This window comes from Balaenoptera borealis (assembly GCF_965194805.1).
Source record: "Balaenoptera borealis genome assembly, chromosome: 3".
In the NCBI taxonomy this organism is placed as follows: domain Eukaryota; kingdom Metazoa; phylum Chordata; class Mammalia; order Artiodactyla; family Balaenopteridae; genus Balaenoptera; species Balaenoptera borealis.
In genome coordinates this window covers 141,514,876-141,529,357 of record NC_138866.1, presented here as the reverse complement: position 1 = coordinate 141,529,357, position 14,482 = coordinate 141,514,876, and the positions used below count along the sequence as shown (strand labels likewise).

General features: G+C 44.4%; 1 protein-coding gene across 1 annotated transcript in view; it reads left to right on the top strand.

The window, feature by feature from the left end:
• The window catches only part of ST8SIA2 (ST8 alpha-N-acetyl-neuraminide alpha-2,8-sialyltransferase 2), an 87,438-nt gene extending 72,956 nt beyond the window's left edge, over positions 1–14,482 (top strand). Inside the window, exon 7 of the mRNA XM_082388945.1 lies at positions 1–14,482. This exon is cut by the window's left edge and continues 14,264 nt beyond it. The gene's annotated coding sequence lies outside the window, so the exon portion shown is untranslated.

Sequence of the window (14,482 nt, the reverse complement as noted above, 5' to 3'; positions counted from 1 at the left end):
GCCCAGCACACTGAGTGGACCCCAGAGTGATTGATCCCTGGCTCATCTCAGAGTCTCTTCAAAGAAATCTCCCCTTGGGTGGCCCAGGTGGGCAAAGACAGGAATTTCTTGGACTTCACCCCTTAGGTATTCCACCCCCAGCCAATCAGCTGTGAGCATTGGAGGGAACTGCACTCAAGCCCTAGAGGAAAAGGGAAGCTCAGATTGGAGGAGCCATCTGGACAATTCAAAATATTGAAATTGCTTCTCTCAACCCCAATCTGGTGTGGGCAGTCATGAACAGATCATGGAAGAGACACATCTCTGTTACTTGATGAAGTCTCTTTTCTTATTTGCTCCTTTATCTGGATTGATTTTGTTGTGGAAAATAAGATAACAAACTCAGAGTTTAAAATAAGGTTCTGTCTTAGGGAACCCTCCTATACTGTTGGTGGGAATGTAAGTTGGTGTAGCCACTGTGGAAAGCAGTATGGAAGTTCCTCAGAAAAATAAAAATAGAATTTCCACATGATCCAGCAATCCCAGTCCTGGGCCTATATACAGACAAAACTATAATTCAAAAAGATACATGCGCCCCTATGTTCATAGCAGCACTATTCACAATAGCTAAGACATGGAAACAACCTAAATGCCCATCAACAGATGAATAGATAAAGAAGATTTGGTATACATATACAATGAAATACTACTCAGTCATTTAAAAAAAGAATGAAATAATGCCATTTGCAGCAACGTAATGCAACTAGAGATTATCATACTAAGTGAAGTAAGTCAGAAAGAGAAGGACAAATACAATATGACATCAGTTATATGTGGAGTCTGAACTATGACACAAATGAACCTATCTATGAAACAGAAACAGAATCATGGACATAGAGAACAGACTGATGGTTGCAAAGGGGGAGGGGGTTGGAGGAGGGATGAAGTGGGAGGTTGGTGTTAGCAGAGGTAAGCTTTTATATATAGAATGGATAAACAACAAGGTCCTACTGTATAGCACAGTGAACTATATTCAATGTCCTATGATAAACCATAATGGAAAAGAATATAAAAAAACAATGTATAACTGAATCACTTTGATGTACAGCAGTAATTAACACAACATTGTAAATCAACTGTACTTCAATTTTTTAAAAAAATAAGGCTTTGTCTTTACTGAAAAGCTGCATGGAAGAAGAGGGTGAAGAGAATTCTCACAAGTAGAAGCAGACTGACAACTGCACCTCCACTGCTGAATGCATAAAAATTACAGGCTTTCTTTCATACCAAGGTGCAACCTGAGATCCTCTCTGAGAAGTGCCTTGTGGTCTGCATGGGAGGAAGGGCTCATGCTTTCCCTCAGATAATATGAAGACAAATCTTATAATTTAACCAACTCTGAAAGGGCTATTTGAATGGGGTGCAGATGACATTTATTTTAAAATGGTCAGGAGGTTTGTCTAGTAAAACATTAAAGAGATATCATTTCGTTGCAATTATAGGTTTCTTCCTCCCACCATAGGTTACGTGGGTGCACCTCTGTCTATTATGGAGTAAACCTCTTTATTTCAATCACCTCTTCTCCACCTACAGTCTCATGTACATCAGTATTAGGAAGCTTATTTTTCCATTCAGGTTACATTTTTCTTTGTTCAATTTATTCTGCTTGAGGTCATTCTGCTGTCAAGAATTCCTTGTCCAGTGGCAGGGAAAGATAAATAATTAAAATGTCACTTCTTACCCAGATACCTATGACTTCCTATCCTCTCTTCCTCAAGCTCTCCTGGTTAAACCTGAGCCAAGTTTTCCCAATTCTCAATGCCAATTGTTACAATTCTAGCCCCCAGTGTCATCTCTCAGATTTACAAATGTTCCTCTTTTTATTAGGAAAACATAAGACCATTCATTCTCACCATTCTTTCTGTATTTTTAAAACTCAGATATGTTAGTAAGATTCAGCCAGGAAAACAGGAACCTCTCTAGGTATTTTGAACAGGAAGGGATTTAGTGCAGGGAATTAGAGGTTTACAATACTATTGGATAAACTGAGAAGATAAAGTCAGGGAAAGCCAAAACTAACTTTCAAGGAATGAGAGAGTACAGAGACCCCCCCCCCCACCAAAACTGCCACTAGTGATCTATGCTGCCCATTGCCCTAAAGTGGGTCAACTTTAGGGGGCAATCCCAGAAGCCACTGGCAAAAGCTCATGTCTACTGTTTTCTGAAGTTCATGAAACTGTCCAAAAATTTGCAGGTGCAATAGCGACTTCTCTTTTTATTTTCTGCTTCTAAATCACACCTGAATGCCTCCCATTCTGAATATAAATTAGAATCCTGCTGATAAGGGATGCTGGGAAGTTTAGTTCTCAGAATTCCAACCCCACAAATATAGCAGAGACTTTATAAGGGAGTAGGGATGAATGTTAGTTTCCCACATCTAATACACCAAGTGACCACATTTCTCCAAGCACTATGTTAGTGGAGATAGATATAGATGTAGATAGATCATTATATATATATATATTCTACATTTCCACATTTTCCACATGAAGAAATGGAGATCAGACTTGTTAGGTAATTTGTCCAAGGGCATACAACCAACAAGTGACAACTGATCTCGCTTCTGAGCCCATGCTCTTTCTACAACATTCTCCTGTCTCATATAATATTTAGGATACAAACTTTCATAACCTATACTGTCCTTCCTGCAGTGCATCTTCAGAAACTTGCCAGGAACAAATTTCTCCCACTCCAGGGGCAGCCAGTATGGGTGTCTTATTTCATAGCATTTCCATGCAGCTTTGTCTCCCCCTCTCCAGTGGTATTCCGCCTCAAATGGTCCTGATGCTGGCTGTCCATGTCTCCTCTACCAGCTTCAACTGATCCCTAGTTATCTGGGGTTTGTCCACTTTTAACTTGATGTTGTTAACTTCCAAGCTAGTACACGGAGGAGTCCCAGCAAGCCTCCACTCCAACTTCCAAGGTGTCTCTTCAGAAGGTCTGTGATGACCTCTGAAAGTCTGCTAGTCTCCAGTCCAATCTTTCAGGAAATACTACAGTTTCCCAGGATTGCTGTCAACTGCACAGGCCACTCAGGTGCAACTCAGCTTTCTCCTGATCTTTTTCAGGGATAGTGGAAGTCTCCTGCCACCCTCTAATGGGAGTCAAACTAGACAGGGAAGAAGAGTTGAGGAGGAAAGCAGTAGCAGCTCCTTAAATTGCTCAGCTGGGCTAGCAGGAGCCTATACTTTTTCTTCTGACCTAGGGACAAAAGGACTTTTCTTGGCTATGAGGAGCAGGGTCGAAGTACCTAATGATGTCATCAGTCAGGATCCCACTAATGTGACCATAATCTCCAGTTTCCCATCCTGAACAAGGACATTATTCTTACCCTGTCCGTGGACATGAAGGATGTACAATCTTAAATCTGAGCCTCCCACTTACAAGAGGAAGAAATGAATGGCAGGAATAAATGAAGCATGGTAAATAATGGTGTGCCTCACAATTTGCTTTCTCAGTTAAAAAGAAAGGGGAAAAAACTAACAGGAGCCTCTCCCCTGAATCATATCTGGAGGTGGGGGTAGAGGACAGAAGAGAAGCCCATTCTACAAAGTGATGCCTTTTCAAAAATATTTAAGGTAATAAATTAACAGGACAGTCATCAAGACTGATGGAAAGATGTTGGAGGAAGCAAGGTGAAATCGAGACACCAGCTCCACTCCTGCCTATACCAGATGGTGACTCTGAACTCAGCCTATTTAAAAGGGCATGCACAATGAGGACGATCTAGCTTTTTCTAGAACTGGGGCACAAAGAGGAGCCCTGTCTGCTTATGACTTAGGCGTGGTCCTTGCCAATCCTGAGAGAGAATCTAAAGAACAATGTGACTTCCATTATGGAATTAGAGTGAGGTTTCCCCAGGAAACATTAACTCATAGGCTAGATTCAAACCAAACTTTTCCTTAGCATGTGCTAAAGGCAGAAAGCTGGCCTTGATGGTGTGGAGGACATTGTTCTAGCTCCGTAATTCTAGCCCCTGGTTCCTATGTGTGACATCAGGTGACTGCCATCAGAGCTCAACTCAGAGGTCCTTACCTCTACACCAGGGAACTGGAAGATGTCAAATGATCGCACGTAAAAGCAGTGTTGATTAACTAAGTCCCAATAATCTTCTAAACACTATACCAGGGTTCAGAAATTAAACCCCAAGCACAAAGCATTTGTTTGTCCTCCCTTTAGAAAGTGCAAACAATGACTCATTTCTACTGGAGACAAAATAAAGCCTATGAGAGCTCAGTCCAGGCTGCAACTTCAACATGGTGTCCCTGTGTCTCACATACACCACCCACTCCCCGAAGTCTCCCTTCATTCCGCCATATTCTCTGAGAAAAAAAAGAAACAGCTAAATTACAATGTGTTTCTGGAAATCAGGTCTTTTATGACTCTCTATAAAGAGAACAAAGTGGGCTCTCATCAAGCTTTGAAAAAACCATTAAATAAACTCTTAAAACATTAAGAGACCCTCTGTCTCTTCTACATTGAAAAAGTTTATGATAAAGCCACACTACGCTTTTCTTTCACACTCTGAAGTTTTATGATACCATTCATAGCACAACGTTTTAGGTCTTGAGGGCATATTGGGTAGATGAATTTGTGATCTGGATGATGAGAAAGGAAACACCCTTTTCCACATACATTGGCCCTACTCTACCAAGCTTCCTTGAATTAACCATGGTCTGTCATCTACAAAAATGCTCCAAAATTAAGAAATCTACTTATTACCCTTGCTAAAGAGGAGGAAGACAGAGTGAGTAAAAATGCTCATTTTCTCTTCCTGAATGGCAGTCAGACAGAGCTGTCCCAAGTTCCAATAAAAACAGTTAGAAGTGAGATGTATGCACAACTCAAGGCGTGGGCGTCCTATTAGAAAGGGGGTGTTCTAAAAATTGTGAGAATGTGTCTTCTGCATCAAGATGGGGGTTTAAAGCATCCATCCACCTCTACTTCCTTCAGAAACCCTATTAAAATATTTAAAAAGGGATACAAATTCTCTGGCACATAAAGAATGGGATAGAAAATGAGAAATTGGGAAGATGAAAAGCAGATGGGTGAATGTCTTGGCTATGCTGTAAGCTGGCAGCGGGAAAGGTGGCGCCAGGTGCCCATGAATTTGGGTATGAAGATGAGGCTAAAAACAGGAAAACTGGTTAAAAGACTTCAAAGAAGTGATTAGACCCTCTGATTTCCTCTCCCCTCTAAGAAACTGGATGATGGCTCCTCCCACACCTAACACTGAAGCAGATGAAACCAAAGAATATGTACAGAACAGAGGAACTGAATGACCCTATGCATACTCAGTGCTGAGACGCCCCTCACCACCCATTCCGCCTCCTTTCCTCTTCCAGAGATTGGCTACTAGGCCTAACTCTCTAGATAAAAGAGTAGAAGAGACTTCTTCTGGAATATGACCAACTCAAGAGAAAAAACCATAAAGATACTGACACCTGAGGCCAGCCAGATCCCTGCACACTGAAGCTCACAATCAAAAAGCCTGTGGCAAAGGCAGCAACGGTCAACAAGCATTCATCTGCTCTCCGCGCTACCCAACCCACTTTCGTTTGGGGGTTAACTGTAACTAGATCTGGCCAGTTGACTGTAGGTAGGCGTGGCATGGTACTTCTGGAATAAAACATAAGAACCAGCATACAACCATCTGGCTGTCTGTTTCCCTACGAGGTGCACAAAGAGACTGAAGGATCGAGATGAGACAACTCCAGAATGAGGGAACCTCCATCAGCCTGGGTCCCTGAGTGTGGAATAGAGTTCAATAGCAACCTTCACTGCTTATGTTATGTGCAAATTTACCCTTTATTGTGTTAAGCCACTGAGAACTGGAGATTGTTTCAAAACACAAGTCTAGTCTCTCCTGACTAACACAAAGCCACACACACACACACACACACACACACATGGTTTTCAAACACCATTTAGGTATACAATGGTAAAATGTGAGCACTCAAGGATTATCAGACATCTGGTCTGTCACCCTTCCAATTGTATCTCTTGGTCAAAGTCCCTCTTAAGGAATCTCTAGGACAAATCTTCTTTGACACATGGGAAATTCACCACACTGCCACCCAGCAGCCCTGGTTCTCCCAGCTCTGGTATCTTAATTTCTAACTCAGACATATATCAGGTCACAGTCTACAGTGTCCTCCAATTCCAGGGAATAATAACTTTCCAGGTGGTCCTCCAGATGGCTCCTCTCCCCTACAGAGTGTGGATTGGGATATGGGGTGGGTCGCATCACATACCAACAATTCTCCCCCCAAATATCCTCTCTTTTCAGTTTCCAGTTTTGATTACTTTATACCCTTGAGATGGGTGATGGACTAAGGGTCAGGACACTGGTTTAAGTCACTCCCTTTGTAAGCCCTGCTTAGATGTCTAGCTCCTGGTCTTGGAATATGAAGGTGCTTGGCTGCTTTTGTTTTGTTCTTGGCCTTTGGCATCTCAGCTAAAGGAGAGACAGAAAGTCCTGTTTTAACATGCTGTTACAGGTAATGGTTCAGGCAGCTTACTTGAAAGCCCACCCTACAGGGTCAGATGATGTCAGAGACCTAGATTTGTAGAGCTCCCTCTCTAAGGACCCAGAAAATAGACATCTGGTAACTCGAGCACCATGATTATGGCTGATTGAAACTTCAAGAACTGTAAGAAGATGTGGGCCACACTATAGCAATCTGAAACAAGATGAAATTCCATTATCTGCCTCTTACTTCTGGTTTACAATCTCATTGAAATCAGAATTTCAGATTAGCTGCATCTGTGTTACCATGACATCAAATTGTTTGTTGCTAGAACAGTACCTTAGCCAAGAAGTTAAACTTCATAGCAATGGGCCAATGGAAATAGGAGTTTGTACAGAGGCTCTCCTGGTGTTAGAGAATGATTTGGAAGCTGAAGTGCCCTTCTTCAGTCACTAAGAGGTTTCCAAATGGTGCCCATGCTTCTGAAGATCAATTGTTGAACAAACTGAATCACAGTTACAAAATGTTATTGCTGGAAGGGACCTTGGAGACATTTGAAGCTGAATCCAATAAGTGGTAAGCACACTGGCTCTCAGATCCTGGGCTCATGGCAAACATCTAATTCATCTCACTATACTGCCCACAAAGCCCAGCCTCAGCCAGTACCCATCAATGCAAGATGGCATGAAAGATGAAATCTATTGGCCAGTTCTACCTGATTTCCTTATTGTACAGGTGAGGAATGTTGTCCTATCACTTGCTCAAGGTCAAAAGCAAGGAAAAGACCAGACTTCCCTGTTCCATGCTCTTTCAACCACTCCACCCTGAATAAATGGAAAAACAAGCATTTCTCTCTTGCATACCTTTGGTCCATTCTTCCCATCAAGTCTCTCCAAACACTCAAGGCTTACTCTAGTTGTAGGTATGATTCAGATTCCATACTTACCAGTCTCATTTGAGCCACAGTACTTTTGCTTTTCCATTCTGGGATCCCCCCAAGAAGTATCAAATTAAGATCAAATGCTTTTGAATGGGCCAGAACCACTTAATTCATTATTTCTAGAGCCTCCTGACCTTAACAAAAAGTCAGTGTTACGCTTTCAAGTTAAAAGGCCTAATATATTCCTGGAAAAGTAAAAATGGAATACTTCCAAGTTCCATTTTATAGATGCACTAAGCTCTTGGATGTGATTGCATTTGAGGTCTTGAGTCTAGAAGGGACAAAAGAACACCAAAATCATCCCTTCTGACTCTCAGCATCTGTCTGAATCTTTTCCAGATGAACTTGCCTACCTCTGTCCAGAATGGAAAGTGGTTGTAGGTTAGAGGTGAACCAGAAATGCAGACGTAGAGAAATAGTGCATTCTATTCTTGGACTGTACATGACCACTCCATATGCGGGTAGGGCGGGGGCAAGCCCAAACATATGGTGCTCCATCTGTAAGATGGGGCTGGCTGGGTCCCATGAATGGCTTTTAATACAAGTAGATTCAGCCTGACTTGGTCTGCCTCCAAAGGAGGCAGAAAAGCCAGTGCTTCAAATATTTTGTAAATCCATTGAAATTAATGGCACAAAACAAGACTCATTTGTATTCTGCCTAATTTAAAAGATGTCTGCTTGGTGTAAAGTAATGAATTACTAGGGGGGTGTTTGGACTGAGTGTTCAACATTCTCCTTTAAGGAACAAAAAGCCTTTTTGTTCCTTCTTTCAAGCCATCCTCTGTTAAGTTATTTTGTACCATTTCCCCTCAGGAAATCCACTAAGCATTTTGGCTTCTGTAATGAGCTGCATTTCATAAAGTCCACAGCACTGGACACAGATGATCCTACTTCAACTTCCCAAGACCAGGTTGAGAGGGAGAATTCAAGAAGATGCTCTTTCAAAAGCTGCCTAATGGAGCCATCTTGTTTATGCCCTCCCAGTAAATCTCCAAGGACCACTTGTCATTAGCATCAGTAGCATACTCAGTGAGCAGGAGACCTTGCCCTTCCTGAATGCAACAGGAGAGAACTTGGAGTTCATCCTTGAATGATTGCACTGGGCTTCCATGCCTCATATTCCACTGGAATATCTCCATGGGCTCATGTGCAGCCCCAGCACTGTTCAGTCAATGAACTAGCCGTCCACTCTCAGGATAATGATGATAACGAGAATGATACACTGAGATCCTGCTCTGTGCCAGGCATCATGCTACACATTACATGTGAAGTGTCTGATTCCATTCTTACAATAACTTCATAAGATAGTCTCTGTCCTCCACACTTTTCAGATGAAGAGGCTGAAGTTTAAAAAGTTGCCAAGGTCAGGGACTTCCCTGGGTAAGACTCCGTGTTCCCAATGGAGGGGGCCCGGCGTTCAATCCCTGGTCAGGGAACTAGATCCGGCATGCATGCCGCAACTAAGAGTTCACATGTTGCAGCTAAGAACTCTGCATGCCGCAACTAAAGATCCCACATGCCACAGCTAAGACCTGGCGCAGCCAAAATAACTAAATAATAAATAAATAAATAAATAAATAAATTTTTTAAAAAGGTGTCAAGGTCAAAGAGATAGTGACTGGCAGACCAAGAACACTGGTGTTCCTGCCCCAAAGGCTATGCTGAGATTGAACAGCAAAAGGTGGTGCAGCTGTCCCTATGAACACCCACTTAAGCTGTTGCATCTCTCCATAGGACAGCCCAGCCTCTTTAAAGTACTAGTTAACTCAAACTAGGACTGACAAGAAAAGCAATCACGTTCTAGTCATGACCCTCAGTCAAAGCAGTGTAGGGCAGAAACCTGCACAAAATCTCAATGGCATCATTCCCACATGGATGGGACTGGTTTCCTCAGTACCGTATTATATGACTCAGATCAAGACCCCCGGATCAAGGCAAAAGTTCACCAAAAACCCCACATTGCCCATCTTTCCCTTTGAAGGGAAGACTGATTTATGGTCCATTCTTGGCTGTCATAGTCACGTGCTTTTCAAATCTATTTCAGCAACATAGACCTTACCTCCCTCAAATGAAACTGACAAACAGACCCCTTCATCTTAAGAGAGGGTAGGTGACTCATAGCTTTCTTCTCCTCCAAAGGACAAACCCTGAAGATTCTAAGGAATTTAAAGGTTCCAAACATCACCATTGGAAATCCAGGGTTTTAGACCCATTTTCCACCTTCTACCTGTAAGGATCCTGGCAGACCTGGAGTCAGGGACACATTCCCCAGTTTCTTGCTAGGAAACACAGTTATTGTGGAAAGCTACTGGGCTTATGGTTAACAAGAGCCATTTTCATAATTGCACCCATTAAGCTAACTATACCACCTAGGTGATCACAGCAGGTGCAGTTCAAGGGAACTCAAGCCTGAATCATTTCCAGGAGAGAGTGTTAATAGAACCCTTTGGTCAGAAGCAGCTTTTCTTTTGCAGGAGGCACGCAGCACGTGCAAGGTGATCATGCCTTTTTTATTGCTTGGTTTGAAGGAGGTCATTGCATCTGTTTGTTATGTGTCTTTTGGTGCTTTCAAGATGGGGGTGAAAGGAATAAGGAAATTAAAAGGAGATGGTTTTAGCTCTTCAGTATCCATTCTAAAAGAATTTATCCTAAAAGAATAAAATATGGATTTCTTGTAAAAATGGATCAAGGGATTTCTTTGCTGGAAAATCAGATGTTCTTTGCCTTTTTTTTTTTTTTTCTTTTTTTTTTTTTTATGGTCCCTTTTCTTCTCTGTCTTCATTTCAACACCCAGCATGAGGCTTAGCACAATTTATTTCAGGTTCCCCTATCACAGAGCACACCCATCAGAGTACTTCATTGAGAAGCTATTTGTCAGCAGCTGACCCAGCAAGTGGCAATGTCGGCAAGTTTCATGGGCATGGTTGTATTATAAAAGTTAAAAAGTAGTGTGAGGAGATGCTGAGCTGAGCTGAGCTGGAGCTTGGTCCCAGGAAGAGGGCTGGCTGCACAGCTCAGAGCCATCTCCTGCTTCTAGAAGAAAATTCCCTACTGAGCCCAGGTCCTGGAAAATTGATGATATGCTGAGTCACTGGTCCCCTGCCTCCTCACCACCTTCCCGGGACAAAGAAGCTAACCAGCAACCCGCACCCTCCCCACCCCTCCACATGCCTCCCCCTCATCCCCACTCTGCCCATGACTATACAAGCCTGTGTCCTCTACTCCCTAATTCAAGACCGCCCCTCCCTCTTTCTCCAACATCGAATCTGTAAATAAGCCCAGGGTTCTGCCCCCTGAAGAAAGGGCCTTTCAGTCTTGAAACATGTGTTGCAGACACGAATCGCAGTCCTCAGTTCAGTGCACAAGTAATAAAACTTGCCTCATCTTTCTATAACTCAAGTTTATTTCTATTTTGAGCCATCACTCCAGAGGGCTGGGGGAAACTCTAACTCAATCAATTCAGAATTTCCTCACCTCCCTGTGACTATGCCTAAATCCTGGGGACTTATTTGGTGCACAGCATGGGGGCAGGGGTGCCATCTGGTCCTTGGTGTCAATTTATCAACCCAGGCATCCACCAGCACCCCTTCATTCCTCTCTTCCATGTGCTTCAGGCCAGCTCTCCACTGCTTCTATGCCTGTCGGAGGGTCCAGGAATGATTCTGTTCTTCTGGGCCTCAGGGTAGGTCTGGTGGGGCTGAGGGTGGTCACCCAGCTTCCGGGCTCTACCCTTGATGTCTCCGTAAACACGCTCACTGCCTGGGAATCTCACCTTCCCTGAAGCACAGTCGCATGTGGGACTCTGTTGGATTTGTTGAGTTTGACATAACTTCTTGACTGCAAGATAATCACGGTGGAGTAGGGGAGGCAAAGACAGGAATAATCAAGGGACAAAAACAGTCAACATCTTTTAGAAGTATGTCACCACCCTCCAGGTGGCCACACAGGAGCAGCCCAGGTGTGGTCTGTTTGCCACCCTTTGTAGAAGGTGATACAAGAGAGTGTTGGAAAGGGCCTTCCCTGGTGGTCCAGTGGTTAAGAATCCACCTTCCAATGCAGGGGACACAGGTTCGATCCCTAGTCAGGGAACTAAGATCCCACATGCCCCGGGGCAGCTAAGCCCGCAGACTCTAGAGCCCACGCGCCACGACTAGAGAGAAGCCCGTGTGCCGCCCACGCGTCGCAACTAAGACCGGACGCAGCCAAATAAATAAATACAAAATTTTTTTTAATTAAAAATAAATAAACAAAAATAAGAGAGGGTTGGAGACAAGGCAGCCTGTGGTCATGGTAGGGACAAACCAGGACCCCGTCCCTGGAAAGCAGGTTGTGAGCTGGAATGGGCAGCAGAGTATCTTAGGAAAGAGCATCCCCCCATGCAGACAGGGCTGGCCCTCCCCAGAGCTTCTGGGCATTTGTGTGGCGAGCTCCTAAGGCACTAGGATCTATTCCTTGCAGCTGACACCTTCCTTCATCTGACACAACATACACCCTGTGCTCAGGACGGGCTCCCCGAGGCTCCTGGGGTCCTTCCAGCGGCTCAGGGAGTGGAGCTTGTGGCTGTTGTTGAGTGAAGGCTCTCCTGTTTTTCAGCCTTCACCTCTCAGGTATGAGCTTTCCAAACCCGCACAGGAGCACTCTCCTCCTGCCCACCAGGGGAGACAGTGGTGATTCCCTGGCCGGCATCCTTGAGATGGTGAGTTCTGGAGTCAGGAGACCTCGGTTCAAACTCTGGCCGTGACTCAACCTAGCAGTGTGCTTGGGTCTCCCAGAAGCTCCTCTTTATCTATTTTTAAATGCACAGGTGCTCATAAGAACTGAACAAGAACATCTGTGTGAAATCCTTAGCCCAGTGTCCGGCACACAGTGAGAGCCGATGACACAGAGACTTCAGCTAATTCCATCCTCACAACCACCAGCTTCACCCCAGCCCATCTCCTCACCCCTCTTCCTGGACAGGCAGACCTAGGGGAGGGGTCCTCCAAACTCTCTCCCCTCCTCCGAGGAGCGGGGCACAGGCCCCCACTGCCCCCGTCCCCAGGAAAGCCCTGTCTTTAAGAGCTGAGCCAGGGGGCTCTGATTTTGTCCTGCGTTTGTGGCGTGAAGGGCTGATTACAATACCCTCTTTTCCTCCCCACTCCACTCAGCCTTAGCAAGCTTCACTCCGCGTGGGGGACATGTCCTGAGTGACCCAGGTAGCATCAGGGGCCCAGGACCATGCTGCTTCTGTGACAGCAACTCCTCACTGGGCAATCTTACTGCCTTTGCTATAAGCTGAACTTTCCAGGCCAACTCACTGTCCCTTAATGTCTGAGAGTGTCACCTTGACCCTAGTTTATGGATAAAGAGGTCTGCAAAACAAGGGTCTCTGACAGTGAGTCCCAATATTTCTGAGACTCGAATGGTCAGAAGCCAGAGCCTGAAGTATTCATTTCTGGTGGCTTTGGGGCAGAAGCTGCGATTTTCCTTTGGAATGGGCTCTCCCTGCTTCTGGGAAAAAGCATTCTGGTGCCTCTTTTACAGGGTGCAGACACAAGTCCCATGTAAGTATCTGGATAAAAAATCTGGATGCAAATGCTCCTATTGGGTTGTGGATCTCCAGTTTTGATAACGTAGAAGGAGATCTCTGCAGGGGTTAGGGGATATCTCTCCAAAGATGATTTTGATGCTAGCTAATTTCTGACAGCTCCAACCTGGCCAGACACAGGGGTGGGAGCTCTAGAACTAAGGTGGGAGCTGGGGTGAGGGGATAGGAACACCAGACCGAATCAGGTGTGGAAGGAGAGACCTCATAACTTGGGCAGACCTGGGGCTCAGCAAAAAGGTTGCTATAGGGAGGGGAGCGAGGACAGAGACAGAATGATGTGTTTTGCAGGAAGTGAAACCCCAGAGCCAATTTTAAGGTTTTATTTTCTTTCATGTAATTCCTTCAAGTCTTGGTGAAGCTTTTAAAAAGATCAATGTTTGTGTTAGTCCATTAGAAAATAAAGGGAAGAGGACTTACCTGGCAGTCCAGTGGTTAAGACTCCACGCTTCCAATGCAGGGGTACAGGTTCGATCGCTGGTAGGGGAACTAATATCCCACATGCCACACGGCCTGGCCTAAAACAAAGAAAGGAAAGGGAAGAGTCAGTGTTTAACTTTGGGGCCAAGGCAGACTTCTGGAGGAGGAGGGGACCCCTTCTCTCTAGGGAAGTGTTCCCCATTCAGAACTTGTGGGTGGATTTCCCCAATGTATGCGGAAGATGCACACTGACTTGCTCAAAAAGCATCTGATGCCATGGTCATTTATCTTCTGAGAGAGGGAGACATAAGAATGCATGTAAATTCATTAACTCACCATTTATTTCTAAGCACACACTGTGTGCCAGGCCCTGTGCAAGGTGGTCAGGATACAGGGTGAAGAGAACAGTGGTGGTTCTTGCCCAGATGGAGTATCCATCACCAGGAATGGATGAACAAGAAAATAATCATTCTACAGGCAATGTATTAATTAGGGCTCTGCTGAGTACAACAAAAGAGAAGAACAGAGGACCATGAGAGAATATCATGAGCAACCTAATCTAGAACTTTGATTATTTTATTGGAACATTATATTTTATTATGTTTTCAACAGCGGATTATTATATTATTTAAACATCAAGTTTTATTGGCATTCCATCATAACAACAATTGACATCTGGTAAAAATGAGGTTCCAGACACTGTCCTGGTTTGCTTGCTTCTGAGACATGCTTCCAGAATGGAATTCTGGCTGTTGCCCCCACAAACACAGCGTGAGGGCAAGAGTGGCCCAGGAAAGAGGGCTGGTCAGGAACAGGTGGGTATACTGGGCTGACCTGTGTTCCAGCAAAAATTCATATGTTGAAGTCCTGAGCCCCAGAACCTCAGAGTGTGACTATGTTTGGAGACAGGGCCTTCAAAGAGGTAATTAAGTGAAAATGAATTCATTGGGGGTGGGCCCTAATCCAATAGGAGTGGCGTCTTTATAAGAAGAGGAGGTGAGGACCCAGACACACACAGAGAGAAGACGG